Raw genomic sequence first — 27,364 nt, forward strand, 5'->3', positions numbered from 1 at the left:
TTGAGATAGAACTGTCCTGCCTTATTTCCTTATTTTACTGTTCCTTGATTTATCACTGTTAGACATGGTTTATCGTTCCCATCAATGAAGAAGGGGAATTGAGTTCATCCTTTTTCCCTACTTTTTTTCTCTTTCTCTTCCCAAAGTTTGAGGGTTTTGTTCGTATTTGCTTCTTCTGTTAGTTTTCTTTTTCATTTTAAATATTAAATTATTTTTTTTCCATCTTCTGTAAGCAGCCTCTCTTGTCCATCCACCAAGATGAGCAGGCATATGCCCTATTCTTCTCTTCTCTTTTACATTGTTGAGGTTGCTAATGCCCTCTTCTAGAACCACATTTAAAGTTTCCAAGTTTTATAGATAGCTTGATTCTAAAAGTTGAAAACCAATAAGCAGGATTTATATTCTAATGTTGATTACCAAATTTTGAAAATGGACTCTATATTGGAAAATATTGTTTCACTATTAAATTCCCTCAATTTGGTAATTCTATTTTGTTCACATAGAGACTATCATTATACTTACAATACACATGCCAAGGGACTACAGCATGCTCCCACAGAGGTCTGGGAAACAGTGCACAGGGGATTGAGAAGACCTTGAGGTCTGCAATGTATTTTCAAATAGTTTAGCAAAAATAGGTATATATAGAAATATAGAAAGATAGATTGATGGAGAGAGAGATAAAGTCAATGCAGCAAGATGTTAACAACTGCAGTTCTAAGTGCAGGGGACATACATCTCTCAGTCCCTTCATCGTTTAACTTTTATGTGGGTTTACACTTAAAAAAAATTAAGGAAAATAAAGTCCATTTCAAAGTCCAGAATTTTGAACAAGTTTAAAATAGATGAATGTAATCATGGTTACATCTCCCTCTCAAGATTTACCAAGTACTGAATTCAAAAAAGACTATTTTAGGGGCACCTGGGTGGTTCAGTCGGTTGAGTGTTGGACTCTTGGTTTCAGCTCGGATCATGATTTCACGGTTCGTGAATTTGAGCCCCGCATCGGGCTCTGTGCTGACAGCGGGGAGCCTGGTTGGGATTGTCTCTCTCTCTTTTCTCTCTGTCCCTCTCCCACCTGCGTTCTCGGTCTCTCTCTCTCAAAATAAATAAATCAACTTTAAAATAAATTAAAGGACTGTTTTAGCTTCAATTAATTTAATGTATATCTACTGAGAGTTAATGTTTAAGAACCAACCATGAAAATATCCATTGAGTGACACATTTTAGAAGCATGAGTTTGAATCAGATTGCTTCAACTCAAGTACAGTTAATAATCTAACAAAAAGAACCATCCATTAGATGGGTAGATAGGTGAATCATGTTTTAGATTTTTAAACTGAGACAGATAGAAAATAAACACATTTTCCAGCTTCTTAGATAAGCTTTCTACTCTACCAACTCTGTGACATGGCTTAAAATAATGATAATGGATTAAAAGTTTTGTTTTATTTCATCTCAAACGCGAAATATTAGTGTCATGAAGCCTTGTATTACTTTACACTAATAAAGGGCTGGCAGTTGTGAGGCAAACCATAGGCTGCTGGGGCTTGCCTAAGCATTATTATTCTGTTAGATGATTGCACTATTTTAAACACCACATCTCAATTTTCTGACACATTTTTCACTTTTATAGTTCTAAGGACTTGCAGCATCACATTCTTTTCTAAGAAAAGTGTTAAATTAAGTATGAAAGTTCAGAGTGTAATGTAGTGTTGAGAAGTAAGGCAGATTTTGTCCTGGATCATGCATACTAATCAGCTTGTGATGATAGATTAATTTCTAGAATTTCCTTTAAATGTGCATGCTTATATTCATATGTGAGACTGGGCGTCACTATTCTCTTTTGTGTATTAATTTTGTCAAGCCTAATATATTAGGCTTATATTAGTTTTATAAAATGAATTAGATAACTTTCTATCTTTTTGTTCAGCTTGAGAACAGATTATGTAGCATATTATGTGTTTTTTGAAGATTTTAAATAATTGTTTTCTAAGGAAATATATGGCCTAAATTTTTTTCTAGACATATTTCATTGTTAACATTTTCAAATTCTATCATGATTATCTATAACTGCTTTAAAAAATTTTTTTATTTAAATTCCAGTTAGTGGGGCGCCTGGGTGGCGCAGTCGGTTAAGCGTCCGACTTCAGCCAGGTCACGATCTCGCGGTCTGTGAGTTCGAGCCCCGCGTTGGGCTCTGGGCTGATGGCTCAGAGCCTGGAGCCTCTTTCTGATTTTGTGTCTCCCTCTCTCTCTGCCCCTCCCCCGTTCATGCTCTGTCTCTCTCTGTCCCAAAAAAATAAATAAACGTTGAAAAAAAAATTTTTTTAAATAAATAAATAAATTCCAGTTAGTTAACATACAGTGTAATATTTGTTTCAGGTATAGAATTTAGTGATTCAATACTTCCTTACAACACCTGGTGCTCTTCCCAATAAGTGTGCTCTTTAATTCCCATAACCTCCTTCACCTCCCCTCTGTAAGCATCAGTATGTTCTCTATAGTTAAGAGTCTGTTTCTTGGTTTCTCTCTCTCTCTTTTTTTCATTTGCTTGGTTTTTGTTTATTAAATTCCACATGCGTGAAATCATATGGTATATTTCTTTTTCTAATTTATTTTGCTTAGCATTATACTCTCTAATTCCATCTATGTCCTTGCAAATGATGAAATTTCATTCTTTTTCATGGCTGAGTAATATTCTATTGTATATACACACCACATCTTCTTTAGCCATTCAACAGTCAATGGACATGAGCTGCTTCCATATCTTGGCTATTGTACATAATGCTGCTATCAACGTCGAGGTGCATGTATCACTTTGAATTAGTGTTTTTGTGTTCTTAGGTAAATACCTAGTAGTGCAATTGCTGGATCATAGGGTAGTTCTATTTTTAACTTTCTGAGGAACCTCTATACTGTTTTCCAGAGTGACTGAACAATTTTGCATTCCCACCAACAGTATACGAATGCTTTTTTTTTCCTCCACATCCTCGCCAATACCTTTTGTTTCTTGTGTTGTTGATTTCATCCATTCTGACAAGTGTGAGGTGATATATCATTGTAGTTTTGATTTATATTTCCCTGATGATGAGTGATATTGAGCATCTTTTCATGTGTCTGTTAGCCATCTGTACGTCTTCTTTGGAGAGATGTCTATTCATGTCTTCTCCCATTTTTAACTTGATTATTTGATTATTTGGGTGTTTTTTGAGTTTTCTAAGTCCTTTATATATTTTGGATACTAGCCTTTATTGGATATGTCATTTGCAAATATCTTCTCCCATTCCATAGGCTGCTTTTTAGTTTTGTGGATTGTTTCCTTCACTGTGCAGAAACCTTTATTTTATGTAGTTCCAATAGAAAACCCAGAAATAAACCCATAACTGTATTGTCAATCTTCAAGAAAGCAGGAAAGAATATGCAGTGGGAAAAGGATAGTCTCTTCAACAAATGATATTGGGAAAACTGGACAGCAACATGCAAAAGAAAGAAACTGGACCACTTTCTTACACCATACCCCAAAATTAATTCAGAATAGATTAAAGACCTAAATATGATATCTGAAACTATAAAAATCCTAGAAGAGAGCACAGACAGTAACCTCTTTGACTTTCACCATAGCAACTTTTTCTAGAAATGTCTCCTGAGGCAAGGGAAACAAAAGCAAAAACATAACTGTTTTTAAGTCCTCAGTCCCCTTAAAAAATATATGCTTTCCCAGAAAATTCTCCTTTTACCTAGACTTTCAAATTTCTTAGTATAAAGTATATATAGTGTTCTGTGATAATTTTGAAATCATATCTGTTTTTATATGCTTTTTATAACTTCTAATTTGCTTTGTGTTTTCTATTTTTCTTAGACTTTCCATATTTGACCATTTTGTTCGTTTTTCTGACAAACCAGCTCTTAGGTTTATTTACTTGTCCATTTTGATTTAATTCATTGCCAATTTTATGTTTATAATTTTTTCAGAGTTTTATAATGAGTAGGAGGGTCACACATTCCATTTTGTATGGGAAATTTTGGCATTTTGGTGTATGCCTACTGTCCTGATAGAATTACTGATAACACACTCTTTCCTCTCAAATAAATATATAGGTAGATAATAAATTATAATGATAAATCTAATGATGAGTGAATTATACAATTTCCCCTAAATGCAGCTTTAACTGTAGCCTATAATTATAATGTGTGTATTCTCAACCAGAGTAATGTTGCATTCATAGGGGGGTGAAAATTGATTCAAGGGTGGAGCAGAAGTTCTTTGATATTTTAATGGCTTATGGCCATCTAAAGGATTATAGTACATAAATTGATATACAATTTATCCATGGTGTTAAAATTTCATAGACATGGCAGTGCAATTAGGAAACAAGGCTCCTTGAAGGGGCGATAATGGCATAAATGTTAAGAAACACTGTTTGATGGCTGTTTGAATACTGCCATTCATTATTTTGTTGCCCAGTTTTTGGGTTTTGCTTAATAGTTACTCAGGAGTTTTATAATATGAAAATAATTGTAGAAGTGTTTCAACACTGAAATGCTCTTGTTGACATTTGGGACATCAGTATTGTCAACACAGTTGTCTCCTTCATGTCCGTGGCTAACTTCACCTCTCAACCATCTCTGACCCTTTCTTCTTACAGCATAATTAGCAGCCTCATAGGAGTCAGTGAGCTGACAGCAAATTGCTCGGAACTGGGCCGGGCATCTCTTGGTTTCCCTTCTACCTCACTGGCTATTTTCAGACTTGTTTGATTGCTTTTACACCTCCAGCTGACTTCTAATTGCTGGAGTGTAAAGAGCTTGAGCCTGGGTCCTCTTTTCTTCTTTAGATCTCATTCCTAGGTCATTTTATCCAATTTCATTGCTTTAAGTCGTCTTCTATAAATTCGTGTCTCCAGCCTGAACGATTACAATGAATTTCTAACTAAAATAACCCATTGCTTGGTCGACACTTCCGTGTGGTTGTATAAGAGTTATCCCAATTATGTACGTGTTCAAAATAGAGTTTTCTCTTCACACCTAGGAATAAAGATTCTTCTTCATCTCAGTAAGTGGCAATGACATCCACTCAGTTTCTTAAGCCAAAACCCTAAAAAGCATCCTAGGGATTTAATTGCCTGCCTCCTTCCACATCCCACCCATCAGCAGTTGTATCTCCAAACCTGTGCACTTCTCTGGAATTTCCCTGTTACTCTCTAATCCAAGACACCACTGATTCACCTGCACTGGTCTCCTGCTTCCACTCTCCTCCTCCATCCATTCCCCAGAGCTGTCAAGGGACCTTTTAAAAATATAAATCAGACTTGTTGGCCTCTCTCCTTAAAATCTCTATTGGCTTTTCATTGCAGTGAGAATAAATGCCAAGCTCCTTATCATGGCCAGTAAGGAGCCCTGCCCACATCTTCTCTTCAGCCACACTGACCTCCCTCTGATCCCAGAACATGCCTCACAAGTTGCTGCGCTGCCATGGGATTGCTTGCTGTTTCCTCTACCTGGCTACTTTATAGTCTGTGGTCTTCATGTAGCTGGTCAATGTCATCTGAAGAATCTTAGCTCATTTGTCCCTTCCTCAGAGAGACCTTCCCTTCTTATGCCATAACTCACGCTGGCCCCTCTCCAGTGACTATTAAGTTACCATGTCCAGTTTGTTTTGTTGTTGTTATTGTTGTTTTGAACCACATAGATTAATGCAGAAATTTGGCCAAGGTTCCAGCAGGGTGGCCCCATCTGATTTTGAGCTAGGGCTTCCCGCCCAGGGCTGGGCAGGTGAGGCAGTAAAGATGACAAGGAGGTGTTCTGGGTGTAGACTTCAGAGCTGCAAGATGATCTGGAAGCCAGACTGCAGGTGAGGCCTGTACCTTCTGGCTCTGTATTCAGGGCCTTCACCATACCTTCATCCATTATCATGGAGAACCCTTAAGCCAACCAATTTCAAAGAGTGGCAGCAAAGAAGCATCTTGTAACAAATTTGCCCCCTCCCCAGAAGTCCCAGTAGGGCCAGCCAGGAGCTGAACTTTGCCTTCCATATTGTGGGCTCATACCCATTCACCAGTCATGACATGGACACTGAGACATAGACTTGGACCCCTTTTGACTTCACAACCCCAGCCTATCCCATAAACCTGCTAGCAGGTGGGTCTTGGGGCAGTCCAAGGTAGAGGCACACCTCTTGCCCTTGTACAGCGCTGCCTGGTTCATTTTTCCTTTACATGGCACCATGCCAGATGGCATTTCCCATCTTGATGGGGGCGATGGCCACAAAGGCACTGCTGAAATTGCTTCCACCCTTCTCTTTCTTATAGTTGCCATCCTGCTTATGCTGCTGCCACTGCCACGGACCCACAGTGGCTACCCTAGTGATTACTGTCCTGTCCCAGGCTTCTCAGTTTTGCCACCTCAGGCCTGGCCCTGGAGCTTCAACTAGTCCACTTGCCCTTGAGCCATCACCTATCCTATAGAGGAGTCCTAGAGTTGGTCTTAGCTTGGGGTATGGCCCCTTCTTTCTTGCTGGCCCTCCACTGCTGTCTTGTCAGCTCTAGTAAAGAGGGGACCTTGTTGCTCCATTTACAACACATTCTCAATAGCTAGAACTATAACCTGTCCTAAGGTAGATATTTGAGTGTATAGGTTACATAATGGACTTTTGGCTGAATTCTCAGATCCAAATGATGAATTTTAAATCACTGAATGCTGAGAGTATGCTGTATTTTGAAGTTTTTGTTGATTGGTTGGTTGATTGGTTTTAAAATCAAACCAGCCTTTATGTATCGAAAATGTTATGGAATTTGATAAGGTATGTGCATGTGCAAATGAGTATATAGGGGCGAGGTTTCTATTTTGTTTCCTTTCAAATGATTAGTTATGCTTTGCCACTGTTGCTCTGGAAAGTCTATGAATATTGGTATGGGGAATGTAGCCAGTATTGAGAATGTTAACATTCATCTGTATTTGGCTATCAGATTTACCCTTTGAATTCTGCTGTTTTTCTTTTCTATTATGGTCTCTTAAACAAAGCAAAGACAAAGAAAGCAAAACTGTTTCGGTAGGCTCTTACTGAGATAGGAGGGGAAATTTTAAGAGATAGAAAATATTGAATTTATTGAAATAATTTTCAGATGCAGGGGTTGACTTTGTTGATTAAAACAGAATTTAAGGAGTATCTAGGAATTCAATTTAGTTTAATATACTTAGCATCTCATCAGAGTGATAAGAATTGCCTATGCTTTGGTTGTTTCCAAAACAATCATATAGATTCTCTTTTTTTTTCCCCCTTAAACTCAAGTGATTTGGATTGGTATAAAATACCCCCCCCCCCATTAATTTATTTTTTCAGTAGAGATGCTATACTGCCAGAATTTCTAAGATGACCCATAAGCTTATTGCCAAGAAACTTGGGTCAGTGATCATTTTTCAAAAAAACCTTTAATTAATTTTTCCTAGTTGGATAATAATATCCATTGCAAAGAAATAGAATAGAAATTACATGTATTCCAAGGAAACTTTCCATTTTAGTAGATTTCTTTTCAGTCCTTTTTCTGATATATGATCTTTTTCTTTTCCACTTTGAGATATGCATTGTGATTTCCCTTTGTGATAAAGAGGATAAATCTGCTGGCTCATTTCCCTTTATAGACTGCCACCTTCTCCACAAACCAAGAAAAAGTGTGTTCTGGATTTCGCTTGGTTTGCAGCAATTTATGCTAGAAGAATTATAAAATGTAGAATCTGTAATCTGAATTTGGCCAACTCTGTATCAGAAAAAATAACTTCCACCACAGCCAGGCAGGAACTTTACGTATCACTCAGAGAGCCAACGCTTTTGATACATATTTTATGATCACAGCTGAGGCTTTTCCAAGCTCAGAGTGCCATATCATTCATTCAGTCTTTAAAACTACAAGATTATTTTTGGCTCTTTGTGTTGGCACGTAAGGCTTCCCATTACTGATCTGCATGAACCATTTATCAAGTCAAGGGTTTAATCTATCAAAGTCAGAATTCCTTTGTTCTGCCTCTCTCTGTCTCGCCTTCCCATATGGTATTATCTTGTATGTGTATACTGTTGGCTTAAAGAAGGTTATTTGAATGTGAGGATTTATCACGTTTCTCTGCTTTTTCAAAATAATATATTACAGAGCAAAGTGATATTTTATAGGGAATTATAATTACACTGTTAATCAGTTTTTAGAACATTAATCTCCAAACCTGTTCCTTCGCTAGTATTCTTGGTTTTGTCCTTGCCAGTAGCTCCTACTTTTCCTACTCAGTCAGCCTGAAAATCTGAATTGGCTTTGATTTATTTCTCTCCTCTTTTCTAAGCATCTACTGAATTGTCAAATCCTTTAGATGCTACCTCCTGGATGTTTCTTGAGTCTACCCTTCATCACCTTTGTTTACTGGACTCTTGATGTTGTCTGTTGTCTTAACAAGAAGCAAGAATGCTTTTGATGGGCTCCAGATATAAAGACCAAAATAAAGTAATTCATTTAACAACACTGAGTGCCTGTCATGTGCCAAACCCTGTTTAAAGCTCCAGAGATACAGCAGTAAACAATAGAGTAAGGTTTATTTTTTGTTTTGTTTTGTTTTGTTTTGTTTTGTTTTGTTTTGTTTTGCCTCATGAAGCTTACATTCTAGTGGGGAATGGAAGAAAGTGACAAAAAATAACATAAGTATAATAACATAAGTATAATAACATAAGTATGTTGGATGTTGTTAAATGCTATGAAGGACAGTAAAGCAATGAAGGGACATAGGGAGAGCTGAGATGGACAGGGAAGTTACAGATATAAAGCAGGTGATGAGATGATAATGAAAGTTAATTAAAACTTAAGCAAGTATCACGAACAAAAAGAATACAGCAAATGGCATTCTAATTCTATAACCTGTTAATTGAATCTCCTGGTAGTGATGCCAAATCATAGTGATAATCTATACCTGAGCATAATGCAACAAGAGCTATTACAATAGCCACCAAGCTATTCTTCCTCTCTCTGAGCCATCTCTGTCCTAGGTCAGTACTTGTAGTGAAATCTTATGGAGATCTAAATATAATTGTATGGAAGGAAACAAAGAAGAAAGAATGGAGGGAGGGAGGGAGGGAGGGAGGAAGGAAGGAAGGAAGGAAGGAAGGAAGGAAGGAGGGAAGGAAGGAAGGATGGAAGGAAGGCAGGTGGGCTGAAGGAAAGGAGGGCAGGAAAGGGGGGAGGGGAGGAAAGAAGGAAGGGAGAAATTGTGCTTGGAGAAAATACTAAGGTCTACCCAAAGAGGCATGTGCCCAAATAGGTAGGTCAGTGTACATGAGATGGGACTTCCAAGGGCCAGAATGAGACGTAAATGGGAATCATGAATAATATTTAGCAAATTCTTACTGTCAATAGGAAAAAGTCTAAAATTTTTAGTGTAATATTCATGGCCCTCCACCATCTAGTTTTCCAAAATTTTCCTGCCCATTCCCCGACACCAATCTTCTGATTTCTTTCCTTGCTGCCTTTACTTTATTTTATTTTATTTTCAGTGAGAAGATTTTTCTCCACCATCTCTTTAATGCCTAAATTCTTTCCACCCTTCTGGACTCAGTTCACATGTTTCCTTTTCTATAAAAACTTAATGAATATAATCACCACCTCTTCTGAATGTTAATAATAAACTCTTTTGGGCACTTCGCACTGTATTTACTTATATATGAACGTACCTTCACATTTCTGTTAGTTAAAGCCCTTTGAGAGTAAGCTTCTGGGGAAGAAGGTCGCAAGAGATAAAACACAAGGGAAACTAGGGACCAGATTATAAAGGGTTTAGTAAACCATGTTAAGACATTTTAGACTTTGTTCTGTGGGCAATACAGAGCCATTAGATCATTTGGAAAGAAAATGACAGGATCTGATTTATATGTTATAAGTGTTCTAAGTTGAGTTGTATCCCTCAGCCCCACCACTCATTTGTTGAAATCCCAACCCCAGTGCTTTAGAATGACACCTTATTGGGAAATAAGGTAATTGTAATTAGTTAAGAAGAGATCACACTGGAGTAGGGTAGGCCCCTACTCCAATATAACTAAGTGTCCTTATTCTAAAAACTGCCATTTAAAGAGATAAACATGCTCACAGAGAGAAAGTCATGTGAAGATTGGAGTTATGTTGCCACAAGCCAAGGAACAATCAGAAGTTAGGAGAGAGGCCTGGGACAGATCCTCCCCTAGCATCTGCAGAGGGAGCGGGCCTTGACACCACCTTGAGATCAACACCTTGATCTTAGACTTCTGGCCTCCAGAACTTTAAGACAATATATTTCTGCTGTGTAAGCCCCTCAGTGTGTGATGCTTTGTTACAGTGGACTGAGCAAATTCACGTAGTAAGGCCAAGTCTGGCTGCGATATGGAGAATGGTTTAGAAGTGTGCAGAGCTGGGTACAGAGAGGCAATTTGGGGCTATTAAAATGAATGAGGATAGTGACTGCAGGCAAGATGAGAGAGCTAAAACAAAAGTAGAATCTACCAGGATGGGTGAACGGTTAGACTTGTAGAGCTGAGAGAAGAAAGAAGGCTTGAGAAATGGTGGAGGATTTCATTGCCTGGTGATTCCCAAATGCACATCATTAGCTGGAACTTCTCTCCAACCTTCCAGATTCTTATATCCAAATGCCAGCTCAGCTCCACTTGGATTTTCCACACCCACTTTGATGAATGTTAAAATTAATTAATTAATTACTGATAATAAGGGTTGCCATGTAGATGAGAGGAGAGAATTAATGTGTCAGTCCTCCAAACAAGTGTATGCTGAAGGGGACATACTTTCATTTTACCTAGGAAAGAATTTTTAGTCAAACAGAACTCTCCAAAATGGAATGTATATGGGAAGTATATATTTTTTTTCTCGTGTTATTAAGCAGAATCTAAATGACCATAAGTCTATGGCTTTAGTCTGATTTTTCCCCTCTTTTGCATTGTTACAGCACCACCACCCCCCTTTTTATAGCTCTTACATATTCTCTTTACATTCTAATTTTATAAAGGTCTATCTATCTTCTTCATTTTGTAGTAAGATCTCTAGAGCAAACACTACACTTTCTTCATCCTGCCAGTACTTGGAGCCTAACACTAAGTTATACAACTTAATAACTAGTGCTCTGTTGAGAATGAACAGCGTTGGGCCCTGATTTCAAATATGCTCTACTCCAGCTTTTTTTTTTTCAAGAGTTCAGTAATAAATATACCTGTCTATTTCCTTGCTTAATAATGAAAATACAAAATGTTGAGATGAAATATTTCTGGTGGCTAATCAATATTCCTGTTATCAATTATCCATGCTAGATTATATTATGCATTAATTTGGCTCCATGCTCTGTAGTATATGGTATGTGTGTTGTGCAAAGTCATAATTGCTTGTGTTCATACATAGTAAGTAGGTTGGGGAATTGGTCTGATGGTATATCTTAGTTATTAATAGTGATTGTCAAGTGTACATTTCAAGTTTAGAACCTCATTGGCCTTCTGGGAGTCAGCGTCTCAATTTCAAGGAAAATTTAAACCTTTCCTTTCATGTACTCCTGTTCATTTAATCCTGTCAAAATAGGAGATTTTGTGTGTAAGAAAAAGAGCTAGAAGCTAATTAAAGGACCGACTCGTGGCAAGGGTTTCATGGCTCTCTGATTTCTCTCCAAATGAGCGATAAATTACATGTAAATGAGTCAGAAACATACCTTATGTTTTTTTAATTGTGAAAAATGTATAACATAGAATTTACCATTTTAACCATTTTTAAGTATACAGTCCAGTAGTATTATTTTAAACTTTTTTTTAATGTTTTATTTATTTTTCAGAGAAAGAGACACAGAGTGAGAGCAGGAGAGGGGCAGAGAGAGGGGGAGACACAGAATTTGAAGCAGGCTCCAGGTTCTGAGCTGTTAGTACAGAACCCGAGGCTCGAACTCACAAACCATGAGATCATGACTTAAGTGGAAGTCAGATCCTTAACCAACTGAGCCACCCAGGTGCCCTTACAGTTCAGTAGTATTAAGTACATCCATATTATTGTGCAGTAAATCTCCAGAACTTTTGCATCTTGCAACACTGAAACTCTGTGCCCCTTAAACAACTCCTCCTTCTCCCCACCCTCAGCCCCTGGCAGCCACCATTCCACTTCCTGTCTCTATGAATTTGACTACTTTAGATCCCTCATATGGGTGGAATCCTAGAGAATTTGCTTTTGTGACTGGCTTATTTGACTTAACATAGTGTTCTCGACATTCATCCACCTTGTAGCATAGAACAGGATTTTCTTCCTTTTTAAGACTGAATAATATTCCAGTGTATGTATATACCACATTTTGTTTATCCGTTCATCTGGTGATGAACACTTGGTTTATCCGTTCATCTGGTGATGAACACTTGGGTTGCTTGCTTCCACTTCTTGGTTCTTGAGATTTTCTAAAAAAACTAACTGTATTTGAAATCTAAAGTTCTTAGATCAGACTTGTTCTTAATTTCCCCCTATAAGGTGAAGGAAGGATATTTTAATATGCTAAAACGTTTCCAAAACTCTTTGTCACTTAAGGCTTCTTATTCTAGATTGTTAGTCTCTGGCAATAATGGTACCAAGTATTACTTTAGGCAGAATGATATTGTGAAACTCAGTACAAGGAACAGTTAAAACTCTAAAAATAGATCTTGGATGTTTGGGCAGTTAGGTAGAAAGACTGTGGAAATGAAGGACTTCTGACCTTCTGAAGGATCAAGGACACTTTGGACAGAATCATTAAGACAAACCCATCTTTTTACAAAACTCTTTACGAATTAGATTCCTTTCCATACTTACTGAAGATGAAACTATTATTTTTGCTTTGACACTATAGTGAGTAGACTTTTTTGTGATATCTTAAATAATTCCAGGACCCAAGAGTCTCAGAGGTCTGTGCCAGTGAAAATCAATGTGTCATCCACATAATTAAGATCTTTTCAAGAAAGAATTCACAAAGGCTTTGAGTATGTATGTAAAACTAGGCCCTAGAATTCTTTTAAAGTAATGACAAGCATAGTCTTTTCGTTTTTCCACGTTCTGAAAATTGATAAACTAACAGAGCCATTTACAGTGTATTTAATTTACTGAACATTGGGTTCATTAGTCTAATTCATGCTTATCATTCCTGTGTCAATGGCACAGATACATTTATCTATAAATGTAATCTACTTTTACTTGCTTTCTCTCTCTTCTTTGTTCTTTCCCTCAAGTCCTTATATTATCCACAATCCTTGACAAAACATATGTGTTAGGTGTGAAATTACAGAATTGCTAGCAGCAGAAAAAGCTGTTGCCTTACTACCGTAGACTGAGTCCCTCTCTTTCCATATTGGAAGGTTTCCTTATTTTCAGAATTAACTTCTTGAATTCATTTTCTTGAAACTGATTCATAATCCATTTCAGAATTACTTTCCCCTATGCCACGTTTTCCCTTTAAGTCAATCTGTGCATGAAATTAGTTTTTAACCCAGTGTAATTTCGTCCAGTGCACTTTTTTGTTTGTTTGTTTTTTGTTTTTTTGTTTTGTTTTGTTTTGTTTTGTTTTGTTTTTTGTTTTGCTTTCAAAGCAGGCAAGAAATGTGTGGATTCAGGTCCATGATCTTTTAAAAACTTAATATGACTGACCCCTCCAAAATTCTTTTCCTCTGATTCTTATTTAGCTTCTCAAATGAAGTGTCTACTATTTAATTTTTTTTTTTAGTGTTTATTTATTTTTGAGACAGAGACAGAGTGGGAGCAGGGGAAGAGCAGAGAGAAAGGAGACACAGAATCTGAAGCAGGTTCCAGGCTCTGAGCTGTCAGCACTGAGCCCAACACAGGGCTCGAACCCACAGACTGTGAGATCATGACCTGAGCCAAAGTCGGATGCTTAACTGACTGAGCCACCCAGGCGCCCCTGAAGTGCCTACTATTTATATTTTTAGAAATTTGAAAGTAGATCCTAAGTGCAAAAAATGTACATGGTCAGTTCTAGTTGATTCATGCATTTGTTGAAACATTACTTGTGAGGTTTTTTTTTTACCCTCATGGATTATCTACTACTAAAATAATTAAGTAAGAAGGATAAGGATACAGTGTTGCAACACGACTGCCATGTACCATGATCTTTCTCCTACTTTGGACACCTTACTTTGCTGAGAAGCTTTAGATCTTTCACTGTTTGGTTTGATTTCTTTTACATGGTCATGCATATAAAATGATTAAACAGAAAGTTCCCATCCAGCAAGTACCAAAGTACCCCTGGTGTTATAATTTGAAATCAATCAAGAAATCACTTTTTCTTCTTGGTAAAAACTGCCTCCCATTTCCCCGGTCTGGCAGAACATACAAGTGCTGAAAACAGAAAACTATAGCAGATGAATAGGACCATTGTGAGACATAAGATTTGGAAACCAGCACTTTGCAACAAAAATTAGGACAAATAGGGGCGCCTGGGTGGCGCAGTCGGTTAAGCGTCCGACTTCAGCCAGGTCACGATCTCGCGGTCCGGGAGTTCAAGCCCCGCGTCAGGCTCTGGGCTGATGGCTCAGAGCCTGGAGCCTGTTTCCGATTCTGTGTCTCCCTCTCTCTCTGCCCCTCCCCCATTCATGCTCTGTCTCTCTCTGTCCCAAAAATAAATAAACGTTGAAAAAAAAATTTTTTTTTAAATTAGGACAAATAAAACTCCACAGAAATACAGTTAGCTAAATCTCTTTTCTATAAGAGAGATTGAGAAGTACTTACAGTTAGTATTAAAAATTCTGATGTAAGGAAGTGACATTCTAGCAGGTCAGCGTTAGAGAAGAGAGGGTGGCCTCTGAGGCAGAGAATCAGGGGGCCTGCCTAATCTGGACAAAGAAACCAGAAGAAGACATAAATGACACCAGAGAAGAGACCATTCTCTGAGTGACACCTGGATAATTCCTTAGTGTGAAGAAAATGGGGGTTGATACCAGAAACATATGGTTCATTATTCATGTATTATGCTTGTTAGCTATAGAGCAAACCATATGTAAAATTTTCACTCCATAGTACGTGTAGTTAATATATACTGAGGACCCACGAGTGTTTCAGGCACTGACCTACAGTGGTGAAAAGGACACAGCTTTGCCTTCAGAGATCTTACAGGAATGGGGCAGATGTCAGGAAAGAAATGGTACTGTGTAGTATGCACAGTGCATTATGGGAACAGGAAGTGGGGATATTTATCTGAATCCTTGCGGGCAAAGGAAATAAGTATAACTAAGAACAGAGGATAGTAGGATTACAGATGGGTAGGGGAGAAGGTTCCCAGAGAAGCATGTACTAAATTTTGAATAGGGCAAAAGTTCAGTAAAGCTTTTGTTATTATAAAACCCCAAAGTAAGTGTCCTTTGCTGAACCGGATGTCAAGAACTGACAGTGTGGCCACACTGGGTGTTCCATCTGCCTTCAGCATTTCACCCTAAGAGGGCTTGTCATGTGACTTTTCAGATCGTGTGGTTTATTCTGCATGTTCCTGGAAACTTGAAGCCATAATCTAGAAACCATTTTTGGTCTCAGCAGCATGAAGCGAGTTAGTGCCTCCTAGTATCTTGGATAAAAATGTGTCTTATAAAAAGGATTCCATGAAGCACAAATGTAAAAACATGCCACAGAGGCACATTTCATGGTGCCACAGGGGCTGTTGCTGTGAATTTGAGTTGTAAAGTGCACAGAAAAGTGTACCTGTCGACTCATTCCATTCTGCTTATATTACTGTCCAATCCAAAACCAGGAGGAAGTTAACCAGGAGAATGCTGACCACTTTTCCAGTTGCCCTCTCTGATCTAGTCCATGGCTCAGCAATTTTTTTTTTCTGTAAAGGTCCAGATAGTAACTATTTTAAGCTTTGCAGAGCAGAAGCAAATGCTGCCATTGCAGTGTTATACCAGCTACTGACAGTATGCAAACAAATGGTCACGGCTGTATTCCAACAAAACTTGATTTGCAGAAGCAGGCAGTGGCCCGAGGCCATAGTTTGCTGACCCCTGGTTACAACAGTTTTCTCTAAGGCAAGCATCTGGACCCTTGTACATACTGTTGCCATGGTTTGGAATGTTCCTCCTCCCTCTCTGCCTGGCTAGATTTTAGTTATTCTTCAGCTCTCAGCATAGAGGTCACTCCCGAGGGAAGAAGCCCTCACCAGTGCTCCAAATTCAGGTTGTTTGCCCCTCATGTGCTCCCATAGCACCGTGTACCTTCCCCTCCAGAGCACTGACTGTTTCTAGTTGCCTGGCGACTTGTGTCTCTCACCCCTCCAGACTGCCAGTTCCAGGAGTGCACAAACATGCTTGCTTTATCTCCCCCTCGTATCCCTAGCACCTAACACAAGGCGCCTGGGACATAGGAGGGGCTTTATAAGTATTTGTTTAATGCTTGTGAATGCTTTGTTTGTGGATGAAATAATTTATCCTTTCCCTGACTTTTTCGGATCGTAAGCCTAGCAGGTAAAATTTATTTATGACTATAGTTTACGAGCCACGTTGCCATCACTATATTGTAACAAAGCAGAAGTTTCACTATTATCTTGGTTCCAGCAGCATTCAGAGGGCTGTGGAAATCAATAGTTTTAGTCCTTCTCTAGCTAAGTGCCATTTGGGCTGTCTGCGACCACTGAAAGTTTTATTCCCCACCTTTGCCTCCCCCCCCCCCCCCGCCCTTACTGCTCTGTGGCAGTGGAGGATAGCAGCTCTCTGTTCACATCACTGTCTTACACTCTTTTCAGAGACAGACTCAGCACCGTGCTTTCTGTTCTCCAGTGTTTTACAGAATTTTTAGTAAAATATCTCTTTCCTTTTTAATATAGCTCATTATCTCCCTCGAACCAAATAGGTCTGTTTAACTTATGAGACTAGTCTGAAGTCGGATCCGATATAATCGGAATAACTCTTCTCTCCACTAAGACAAAGGCTTTGTTACTGGGCCCAAATTGTGGGGCTCAGCAATTGGGAAGAATTATTTCCCAGAGAGCCCCTCCATCCCTTACAGGCACACACTTTAAGGGGCCTGCCTCCCAGTCTGTCAACATGCCTAGACATCACTTTGAATCCTAGCCAGAGAAAGCTGGGACGGTGGCCACAGAAGAATCAATCTCTCTCTCTGTCTCTGTCTCTCTCTCTCTCTCTCTCTCTCTCTCTCTCTCTCTTTCTCCCTGGTTTTTCCTTTTCTACTTGCAGAAGAACAACTAATAACAAATACTGACATGGAGCTCACCACACACCAGGCATTTACTATCTGTAAGCTATTTATAGATAGTAACTTATTGAACCTTCATGGAAACTTTATTGCAGTATCTTTATTTTACCAAAGGAAAAACAGTAGCACAGAGGAATGAGCTACCTCGCCCAGAGTCACACAGATAGCAGTTGTGGAGCTAGCAGATGAACTTGGACAATCTGATTCTGAGTCCTTGCGTTAAACCATTTCACGGAAGCTGTGACCCGCGACCTCCCCCGATCCCCACCCCACTTTGGTAGCATATACAGACTCCATTCTATCTGCTTCTGTCTTAGAAACTAAGAAAATAGGAATGAAGTGGGAAAGGAAACAAGAGCGCATGGCTTACAGTGGAAACGGAGACTGGATTGAAATGTTCAGAGGCCACGTTAGACATTAAGCAATACTATCTCTACAGTAGGCAGAAAATTCCTAATCCATAATATTGTAAGTCTTGAAAATCATGACTGAAATGAAAATGCCCTTGAATGGCTATGCTGCTTTCGCTTTTGAAAGAGCTAGCTTGCGGGGCGCCTGGGTGGCGCAGTCGGTTAAGCGTCCGACTTTAGCCAGGTCACGATCTCGCGGTCCGTGAGTTCGAGCCCCGCGTCAGGCTCTGGGCTGATGGCTCGGAGCCTGGAGCCTGTTTCTGATTCTGTGTCTCCCTCTCTCTCTGCCCCTTCCCCGTTCATGCTCTGTCTCTCTCTGCCCCAAAAATAAATAAACCTTGAAAAAAAAAATTTAAAAAGAAAGAGCTAGCTTGGAACACTGAAAAGATGTTCTCATACACTGAATGTTTTCCACTGAGTCTAAAGTAGACTTTTAGCCATAAAGAGATATTTTCCCTAACATTGAAATCAATTTGTGAAATTATGTAGAGAGTGCCATGCCTGTTGCTGTTTTTCCAGTAACAATGCAACAGAGACCAAGCATGAGAAGTTTAGTCATCCTTTTGGACTAGGTACTCATTCATCTCTAGAATGGTGACACATGAAATTATTCTCACCATTCCATGTTGCAAATAAAAATTAGTAAATTAGTAATAATCAATGAACTCCTTTGGGATATAGGAAGTGGCCACCGTGGGTCTAAAGATATGAAATCCCAAATGCTTTGGGGAACCTATCTTTATTCTAGACTTGATTAAATTAGCATACCCAGATAACTCATCCACTTTTCAATGTAAAAATCTCCCTTCTCATATTTCCATCTTCAATGGCTAATTCTCATTTGAAAAGATCATTCTTTTTATGGGAGAGTCCCCAGACTAAAACATGATTTTTCTGACCCAAAGAAACTGTTTCTTCATAAAGTATTAGGCATTAAAATATTTTTTACAGGGTTACCAAAAATGACTTGCTCAGGGGCACCTGAAGTCAATATGGCAATAAACTGAGAAATCAAATTCTCTGTCCTCTATTTCTCTAAAATTATTGTGGATGAGATGAGCATTATTTTTTTGGCTCCAGAAACTGATTTCTAGAAGGAGAGTAGACAGTGTTTGGGGAAAGGTTTTTTCCCCCAAACTGATAAAGCCAGTTTTTTGTTTGTTTGTTTGTTTGTTTGTTTGTTTGTTTGTTTACTGTGTAATGAATCCATTCACCTAGGATTCTACCCACCCAACCATTCATGCATCCATCCAGCCGTTCATCCATCTGCCCATCTGTCCATACAATCTAAAATTTCAACCACCTGACCCATTTTATCTTCCTTCTCTGCTCTGTTTTTCTTCATTGTACTTATAATCATCTGCTGTTCTACATAGCTTACTTATTTTGTTTATTGTCTGTCCAATACTTTAGAATGTAAATTTTATTAGGTCAGAAAAGCTAGCCAACTTTGTTCATAGCATATTCCGGCACTTAGAATAGCACCTGGCAATAAGGGATAATAAATGTGAGGACTGTCGAGTGAACTTTTATTGGAAAAATATTTATTTACTATCTGCTGCTCTTCAAAGTACTGGACTGAGAGCCAAAGGAATCTAAGATGAAATAGATAAGGATCTCACTCTCAAGGTGATTCCAGGCTAATAAAACCATTACCAAAATATGTCCTTTAAACAGCATCATTACACAGGGAAAAGTACTTGTTCCCATATGAGAAATGAATCAGAAGTGCTATTTATACTTCTCCCTGAGAGAAAGGCTTCCCTGAGGAAGTGACATATGAAGTAGACATTGAACAAGGGAAAGGATCGGAAATGGGGAGATGGGTTGGAAAGGCATTCCAGGAAAAAAAAAAGTGATAGTTGGAATTAAAAAGTAGAGGTGGGAAATGCAAGATCTATGGGAGACAGAAAGGCTAGTGGTTCCATTGGAAGAAGCTTGGAGACCTAAAAGGGAATAAGGGACCATTTATCTGGGAAGGACGATTGAACGAAATTACAGAGAATTTTCATGGCACTGTCTGGCAGCAGTGAGTTCAAGGTTCTCTTTCTCTGATCTCTGAACCCTGCCATCCTCCCCTACATTATAACTTCTGAGTGACAATATTTTATGTTTTATGTTTCTGGTTTTAAATCAGCAGCTTGGCCAACTTTGCTTCTAGAGCCTGGAAGGAATCTTGTGTGAAATGCAGATTTAGTCTTTGATCTATGTTTTGTAGGTCAACAAGCTCAGTTACTTGACAGTAATCACAGGGCTCACAAGGATGTTGTTCTTGAAAAAATTATCTAATCTGTTAGCCACAAACAAGCTTTCGCCACTGAGCATCTCACTGTCCCTATTCCTGCTTCTCAGCAGGGAACTATGAATTGTCCCCAGTTCCCAGAGATTTTTTCAAAGCTGATCTGGAGTATGGATTTCTACCTTCATAAGAGTTTCAGCCCTAGAGCGGTGTAATAACAGACAGCATTTTCTACTCGTAGTATCATTTAGGGAGGACACCAGAAAGTGTTTTTCTCTTGGCATGTGAGCCTGTCGAGTGTGTCCTTGTTCCATAAGTGTACTTTGGCACCAGGAAGCAGAGACAGCAGCTTTCAAGTGATAGGAGAAGCAGGCTGATTAAGGGTTCTGCGTGGGCAGACGGCACTAAAGCTGCTTGCATAGTCCTCGCCTACCAGTCGGGGGTTTTAGTGGAAAATTTTCCAATTTTGGATCATTTGGTAGAATTTGTTATTTCCCCCGTCCCCAATTCCTTCTCTCTCAGTTAATGCCACCACTGTCCTCTGTCTTCCCAGGCACTCAGATTTGAAACTCCAGTGCCATTAGGAAAAACTGCTAACTGTGTAATTTATTGTAAATAAATTTAAGTAATGTATTTACTTTTAAAAATTCAAAAAAAATGTATATGAATTAGCACTGAAGGGCAGAGCTAATTTCCATGACATGAGTATTTGGTCTTTCTATTCATCTTCCACTATTTTGGCCTTCTATCCCTTGACTAAATTCTGAAGTGGGAGGGACAGCAAACGTTAATCCATGAGTTGGTGATCTGAGAGTGCCAGTTCTCATACTGTGCTGAGTGTAGCCACGCTATCTCCTCACAAAGCGATCAAAGTCATTTTCGCAATGACTTCCCTGATCGTACCAGCCAGACGTGCTCCTTGCCTCCGCTACCTTTCTACAATAAAAAATTGCACCAGGAGTGACGCCACACTTATTCTGTACCTCTCTTGTGGCTCTAATGACTATGACCTTGAAGTGTTATCGTTTGTTGAAAGAGCTTAGTTTTGTGGCCAAGAAAACCTGGGTTCACATTATGACTCCCATCATCTACTTGATAGCTTGGGGCATGTCATTTGAACTCCCTGACCTCTTTGCTCCCCTGGCAGATGGAGATGATAATAATCAATACCTTTCTGGGTTGTTGTGGGGAGTAAATAGTATGTGTAAGGCACATAGCACAAGACCTAGTAAATAGGTGCCAATGGAAGTTATCATTGTTGTTGTTTTATTAACAGTAAAATGGAAAATTCTCCAGGACAGAAGCTGCATCTTCTGTACCTTTGAAGGATAGTGTTTTTGATAAGCAAAGATGTGCGTGGGGTGGGGGTAAGGTGTGAGCATTGAACTGTGGAGGCTTTCGTTGCCTTTTCCCATCATTTTGTAGATTTTCTTTAGTATCCTGCCTCCTGGTAATGAGGAAGGGAGAAGGCACCTCATACATTTATATGTCTCAGGAAAATCATTTTTCATCTCTAGGCCATGGGTAATCTATTTGCAAGGACGCAATCTGTGATAGCTCAACATTTGCTTTGTTTTCCAAAATCAAGCCAAGAGAAACAAATGTTAAGTTTGACGCGCAAAACACTCTCACAAGAAAGAGAGTCCTAGAAGTGTTTGCATTCCCCCCTAAGCATTCTAGAGCCTGAAAATGTGTCTTCTCGCTCAGCATTTTTTTCTTATGGTGCCTGGCAAAGATCACATTAAGACATGAGAAACACTCCAGGGTGCCCAGATGCCTGCGTTCAGGGGCCACAGCTGAATTTCTGAGTTCTTTCTCCTGTGATTTATGTACCTATGGTTTGACTACCGCTAGTTAGAGAGAAGGAAAGCTCACACATTTTGCAGGGAGCCAAGGTAAAAGAGAACTCTTTTGTCAAGGTAATAATAACACTTAGCACTTATATAGGGCTTTTTATCTTCAAAGGGCTTTCCAAACATTAGCTAATTAAGAAATCCGTGCAATGTGCAGCAGCTGTTGAAAAAATAAATGTGGTGCTTGGGTGTATTAAAAAAAGGGAGCCAAAACATGAGGACATCCTATATCAAGCAGCTGTGGTGCTCTGTCTAAATTGTTTGCTTCACCTGGTGGAATAGATCAGACGTTAAAGTAGTCCTGCTGTGCCGAGTAATAATGGTTAGGGAGAGTCAGAGCTTGCACATTATGGAATATAGCAAGGGCTACAGAATATTTGTCTGAAGAAGGAAAGCCAAAGAAAAGCTGTATCACCTAACTTTTACTAAACTTTCATAATCACAGGCAATAAAACACTAATAAACAACACTAATAAAACAGGCATCTGACATGGAGACACAGATGATCTAAGAACAACCATTGACAAGAACAGGCATTCTCACTGATTCATTCAAGTTTACTCAATGGATATAGAGACAGCACTTACTAAACATTGGAGACGTATATTTTTAAATTACATGGAACAATTTAAAAGTGATTATAAATATGTCACGGTATGCCATTTATGTATGGCACCTTAATTTGACACTAATATTACACACACACACACACACACACACACACACGCACACACAATTCAGTCAGCACTTCGTTGGCTCACTGGCAGAAATGAGCCAACATTCCAGTACATGAGCTGAGCTGTGACTGGTTTTGAAAACAAAATAACCAAAAATGCTTTTTTGTTGTGGCTTTCTACAACAGGCATTGGGAAGTGGCCAGATTTTGTTTATCTCGTTATTTTTTTTTAATTTTTTAAAATGTATTCATTTATTTTGAGAGAGAGAGAGAGAGAGGAAGCCTAAGTGGGGGAGGGACAGAGAGAGGGGGAGAGAAATCCCAAGCAGGCTCTGCACTGTCAGCATAGAGCCTAATGTGGGGCTTGAACCCTCGAACCGTGAGACCTGAGCAGAAGTCAAGAGTTGGATCCTTAACTGACTGAGCCACCCAGGTGCCCATTTTTTTTCTCTTTATTTATTTTAACAACAAAATTCATGAATTTATACCCACCATTCTGTCTAAAGTGCCTCCTTGGGAGATCACAAACTACACAGAGATAAGGGGAGGTTATTTGTGAAGAACAAAAGGGGAGGGGGCATATGATGTCAAAATATGAGTACCTGCTCCCCATTATTGTAAACACCACACTATTTGTACGTTTATACACCTTTAAGGCATATTAGAACACCTTCCTTCCATCGTACTCAAGAAGAAAGGGTAATTATACTTTTGATTGAGTTGCTTGTCAAAATGGGGTTGCAAGAAAAATTATTTCATTCATTCTAGGAGGACAAGTCATGGCAGGGGTGGCAGGGAGGTAAATAAATAAGGAAAAAGGGTGTTCTAGGTAATTGGGAGCGAACTGAGAGGGAACATCTTCATAAAGTAGAGACAAACATCTTTAGGAAACTATACATAGGTTCACTTTTGCTAAGGAAAATTTACAAGCCTAAAAATAGAGAAAAATAACAATGGGAAGCTGGGTGATGCAAAGCCAGGGGCATGGTCATGGAGATAAATAAGCCTCTGGTCAGCATGTACTAAGTTCAGGGTCCAGCACGCTCTGAAGTGACTGGAGGATCTAGGCCTAGCTCCCAGGGGCCCAGGACCAAGGGTTGCTTTTCGAGGGGATATGTATGGGGTCATGGTTAGACATGGTTAGAAAAAAATCAAATCAGTGTGCACTGGCCCACCCTGGAGCTTTGTCTGTAATAGGCACTATTTGGAAATAAACTAGATGTCTGGTTTTGGTTGAACTGTGTTTTTCTATGAAGAAAGGACTGATTGAGTCAATCAGGAGTTTTTCATAAGTTGGAATCCTGTGTGGCTATTAAACAAGGAGCTCTATCATGGCTGAAAGCTCAAAGATAAATTGGTAAACAGACTTCTAACCATAGAGAACAAATTGATGGTTACCAGAAGGGAGGTGTGGGCGGGGGTGGCAGGGGGATGGGTTAAATAGGTGATGGGGGTTAAGGAGGGCACTTGTGAGGAGCACCAGGTGCTGTGTGGAAGTGTTGAATCACTATATTGTGCACCTGAAACTAATATTACACTGTGTGCTAACTCACTGGAATTTAAATAAAAACTTTCAAAAAGGTAAATTGATAAAGCAATGTTGGGGAAAAGTGTGTATGGTGTTGAAATTTGTATAAAAATTATAAATCTATATGTGTATATGCATTCAATATATTTATATGTGGAGAGACTCTAGCTTATGTCTGACAAGATGTGTAAGAAGAGAGCCACAATGGTTATTCCTGGAGAAGAGAATGGAGGGATGTAGAGACAGAAGTAAATGAGATTTCCTACTTAATGTATATTTCCTCCATCAGTTATTTTTAATTTTTAATTTTGATATAATTGTAGATTCACATCAGTTGTAGGAAATAATACAGATATACCCCATATACCCTTCACCCAGTTTCCTTCAGTGGTAACATCTTGCAGAAATATAGATTAATATCACAACCAGAAAGTTGACACTGATATAATCTACAGGGCTTATTCAGATTTAACTGGTTTTTAATGCAGTTGTGTGTGTATGTGTGTGGTGGCGGGGGGGGGGGGCGGGAGGTTCAGTTTGCTGCAGTTTTATCACACGTGTAGGTTTGCATGACCAACATCCCAGTCATGATATAGAACAGTTCCACCATAAGGATCTAGTGCTACTGTTTTATAACCATACCCACCTCCCTCCTTTTCTCTCCTTACCCTGGGCAACCACTAATCTGTTCTCTGTATCTATCATTTTGTCATGTCAAGAATGTTGCATAAATGGGATCAAGTAGCCTTTTGATATTGGCCTTTTAATCTCAGCATAATTTCCTTGAGACATGATAGACAGCATATTATTGGATTGTTGTGTTTGTTTTTATTTTCTTCATGTTTATTTTTCAGAGAGAGTGTGACCAGGGGAAAGGCAGAGAGGAAGGGGGGCAGAGGATCCAAAGCAGGCTCTTCACTGACAGGGCTCGAACCCACAAACTGTGAGATTATGACCCCAGCTGAAGTCAGACACTCAACAGACTGAGCCACCCAGGTGCCCTTGGATTGTTGTTTTTATCCACTCCGCAGAAATCTCTGATTTTTAATTGCTGTTTTCAGACCATTTACATGCAAAGAAAGTATTGATTTGTTAGGGCTTAAGTCCGCCATATTATTATTTGGTTTTTGTTTGTTTCTTCCACTTTCGATCCGTATGTTTTTCTTTTCTTATCTTCCTGAGGGTTACTTGAACAGGTTTTAGGATTCTGTATGTCTTTATTTATAGTGTTTTTGATTATATCACTCCATAGAGTATTTTTAGTGGTTCCTCTGGATATTATAACATACATATATAAATTAGCCAAATCTACTAGCATTATATTCCTTTTTTTTTTACCTTTTGGGTTACTTTTTATTGCTTAAAAATTCATTTTAAAAATAAATAAAACTAGCAAACCAAAATATCCTCCCCCATTCACACTCACTCAAAAGAAATGAAACAAAAACTCACCTGTGTATAGTCAGACTATAGATAGGAAAAATGAAGATCAAAGCACTTCAAAAGAAATAGCCCAAAGAAATCTTGAAAAGGAAGAAAGCACTGAATCAAATATTTCCAGGGCATGCTTGAGAAATTGAAAATTGGGAATTTGTCCAGAACCTCTGAAGTATGGAATAAAGAAAGCCACATTGTTGAGTATCCAGGCCTTGGGTTTTTATAAACCTGCCACTCACATGTACCACCTGGGGGAACTCATTCCATTCTTTAAACTCTCTAAGTCCCAACTATAGAGGAAGTCAATAATGGAGCCAACTTCATAGAATTGTTGTGAGGATTTGCCAAGAGAGTGTATATAAAGTTCTTGGTGTTGTATCTGGCACATGGCAAAAACTGAAACAATTCATTGCCATTATGTAACTGAACTTTCTCTTGAGTGCCTACTTGGGTTCAGGGGTTGCAGATGTATAATGTCATGGTGTCACTCGTCAGGATGAGAAGATAGTGTCCGTAGATATGCCCTTTTGGTACTGCTCACTCCTTTGCATGGATGGCACTATCTCTCCACTTTTTTTCATTAAGGCCAGATATTACATATAACCATATTTAAGGAAAAAGGGCTTATTCCAGGCCTTTTGGCTCATTTCCCTACATTTACACTGGTGGTCTTGGTGTTTGATAGTAGTTGGATATCAAAAAGGAAGAGTAAAAAAAATTTGGTTAGGACCTATAGGTTCTTACCTTTGGAGGATGAGAGAAAGCTGTCTGAACTGGTAGCATTGTCCCCAGCAGTTAGATACATGATCAATCTTTTCTAGCTTTCATGTTTCCTTGTTGACAGATCGTTGGATAGAAGATGGGGGATAGAAGATCTTTGGATAGAAATGCATGGGGGGGGGGCGCCTGGGTGGCTCAGTCGGTTAAGCGTCCAGCTTCAGCTCAGGTCATGATCTCACGGTTCGTGGGTTCGAGCTCCACATTGGGCTCTGTGCTGACAGCTAGGAGCCTGGAACCTGCTTCTGATTCTGTGTCTCCCTCTCTCTCTGCCCCTCCCCTGCTCACGCTCTGTCTCTCAAAAATAAATAAACGTAAAAAAATTGCATGGAATGCATGATGTTTACTTATTTTATATAGGACCCAGAATCCATGTAAATGACTCTTACAGTTGCTTTTTTAGTATCTTCTGTCATACAAAAAGTCATCCAGGTCTGCTGGATGGCACTTCCCACAATCAGAATGGTCATGTTAGGCTATTCTAACCACACAGAGAACACTTCCTTAGAATGGTCCTTCATTTTACTTCTTTCATTCCTTACTTAATACATAACTTTCATGGTACAAAGACCTGGCTCCATTTTTGGACCAACAGAAAGATTATCATCAGAACTAAGAATAGTTTTCTCTACTTATGTCTCTTCCCTGATCCTTTGCTTAAACAATTTCAAATTCATTTTGACTATCCATAGATTTCTTTCAGGGCTTGTCCCCAAGCATCTTGCCAATATCCCTAACCCCATCTCACCCTTCACCAGACCCTGCTAAATCTCCCACCGTAAATTTCATTCCCTGATTAGAAGTTTGGCCCCATCTCTCATTCTACTGAGCAAACTGCAAAGAGATTAAGACTAAGGGCAGTTTAGAGTCAACAAGAGCTCAAAAAACTTGCAGCTGGTGGTACCATCTGTGCCTGTCATACTGTGGCCAAGTAGTTTTCCATGGTGGGGAAAGACAGAATCTGATAACGGCTTTGGTTTGAGGTTACTGAGACATGAGTCTACCCTAGAGGAAGATTAGGAGAGCTGCTAGGCAGCTTGTGCTCTTTGTAATGTGTGGCTCCTGTCCCAGAAAAACAGGCTTCTTCTGGGAAAGGATCGAATTTGACATCCGAGACCTTAGAGTGGCCTCCTGCGTGTGTCCTTTCTTTACTAGTTCATCTTCAGAATTCATTCTGTGCCAAGTGGCCAACATGACATAAGGGAGTGGTAGAGGCATGAAA

General features: G+C 39.2%; 1 protein-coding gene across 3 annotated transcripts in view; it reads left to right on the forward strand.

Annotated features, from left to right (window-relative positions):
- ST6GALNAC3 (ST6 N-acetylgalactosaminide alpha-2,6-sialyltransferase 3) overlaps positions 1-27,364 on the forward strand; it is a 549,238-nt gene that overhangs the window by 273,095 nt on the left and 248,779 nt on the right. The gene's annotated exons all lie outside the window — the stretch shown is intronic.

This window comes from Prionailurus bengalensis, chromosome C1 (assembly GCF_016509475.1).
Source record: "Prionailurus bengalensis isolate Pbe53 chromosome C1, Fcat_Pben_1.1_paternal_pri, whole genome shotgun sequence".
NCBI lineage: Eukaryota > Metazoa > Chordata > Mammalia > Carnivora > Felidae > Prionailurus > Prionailurus bengalensis.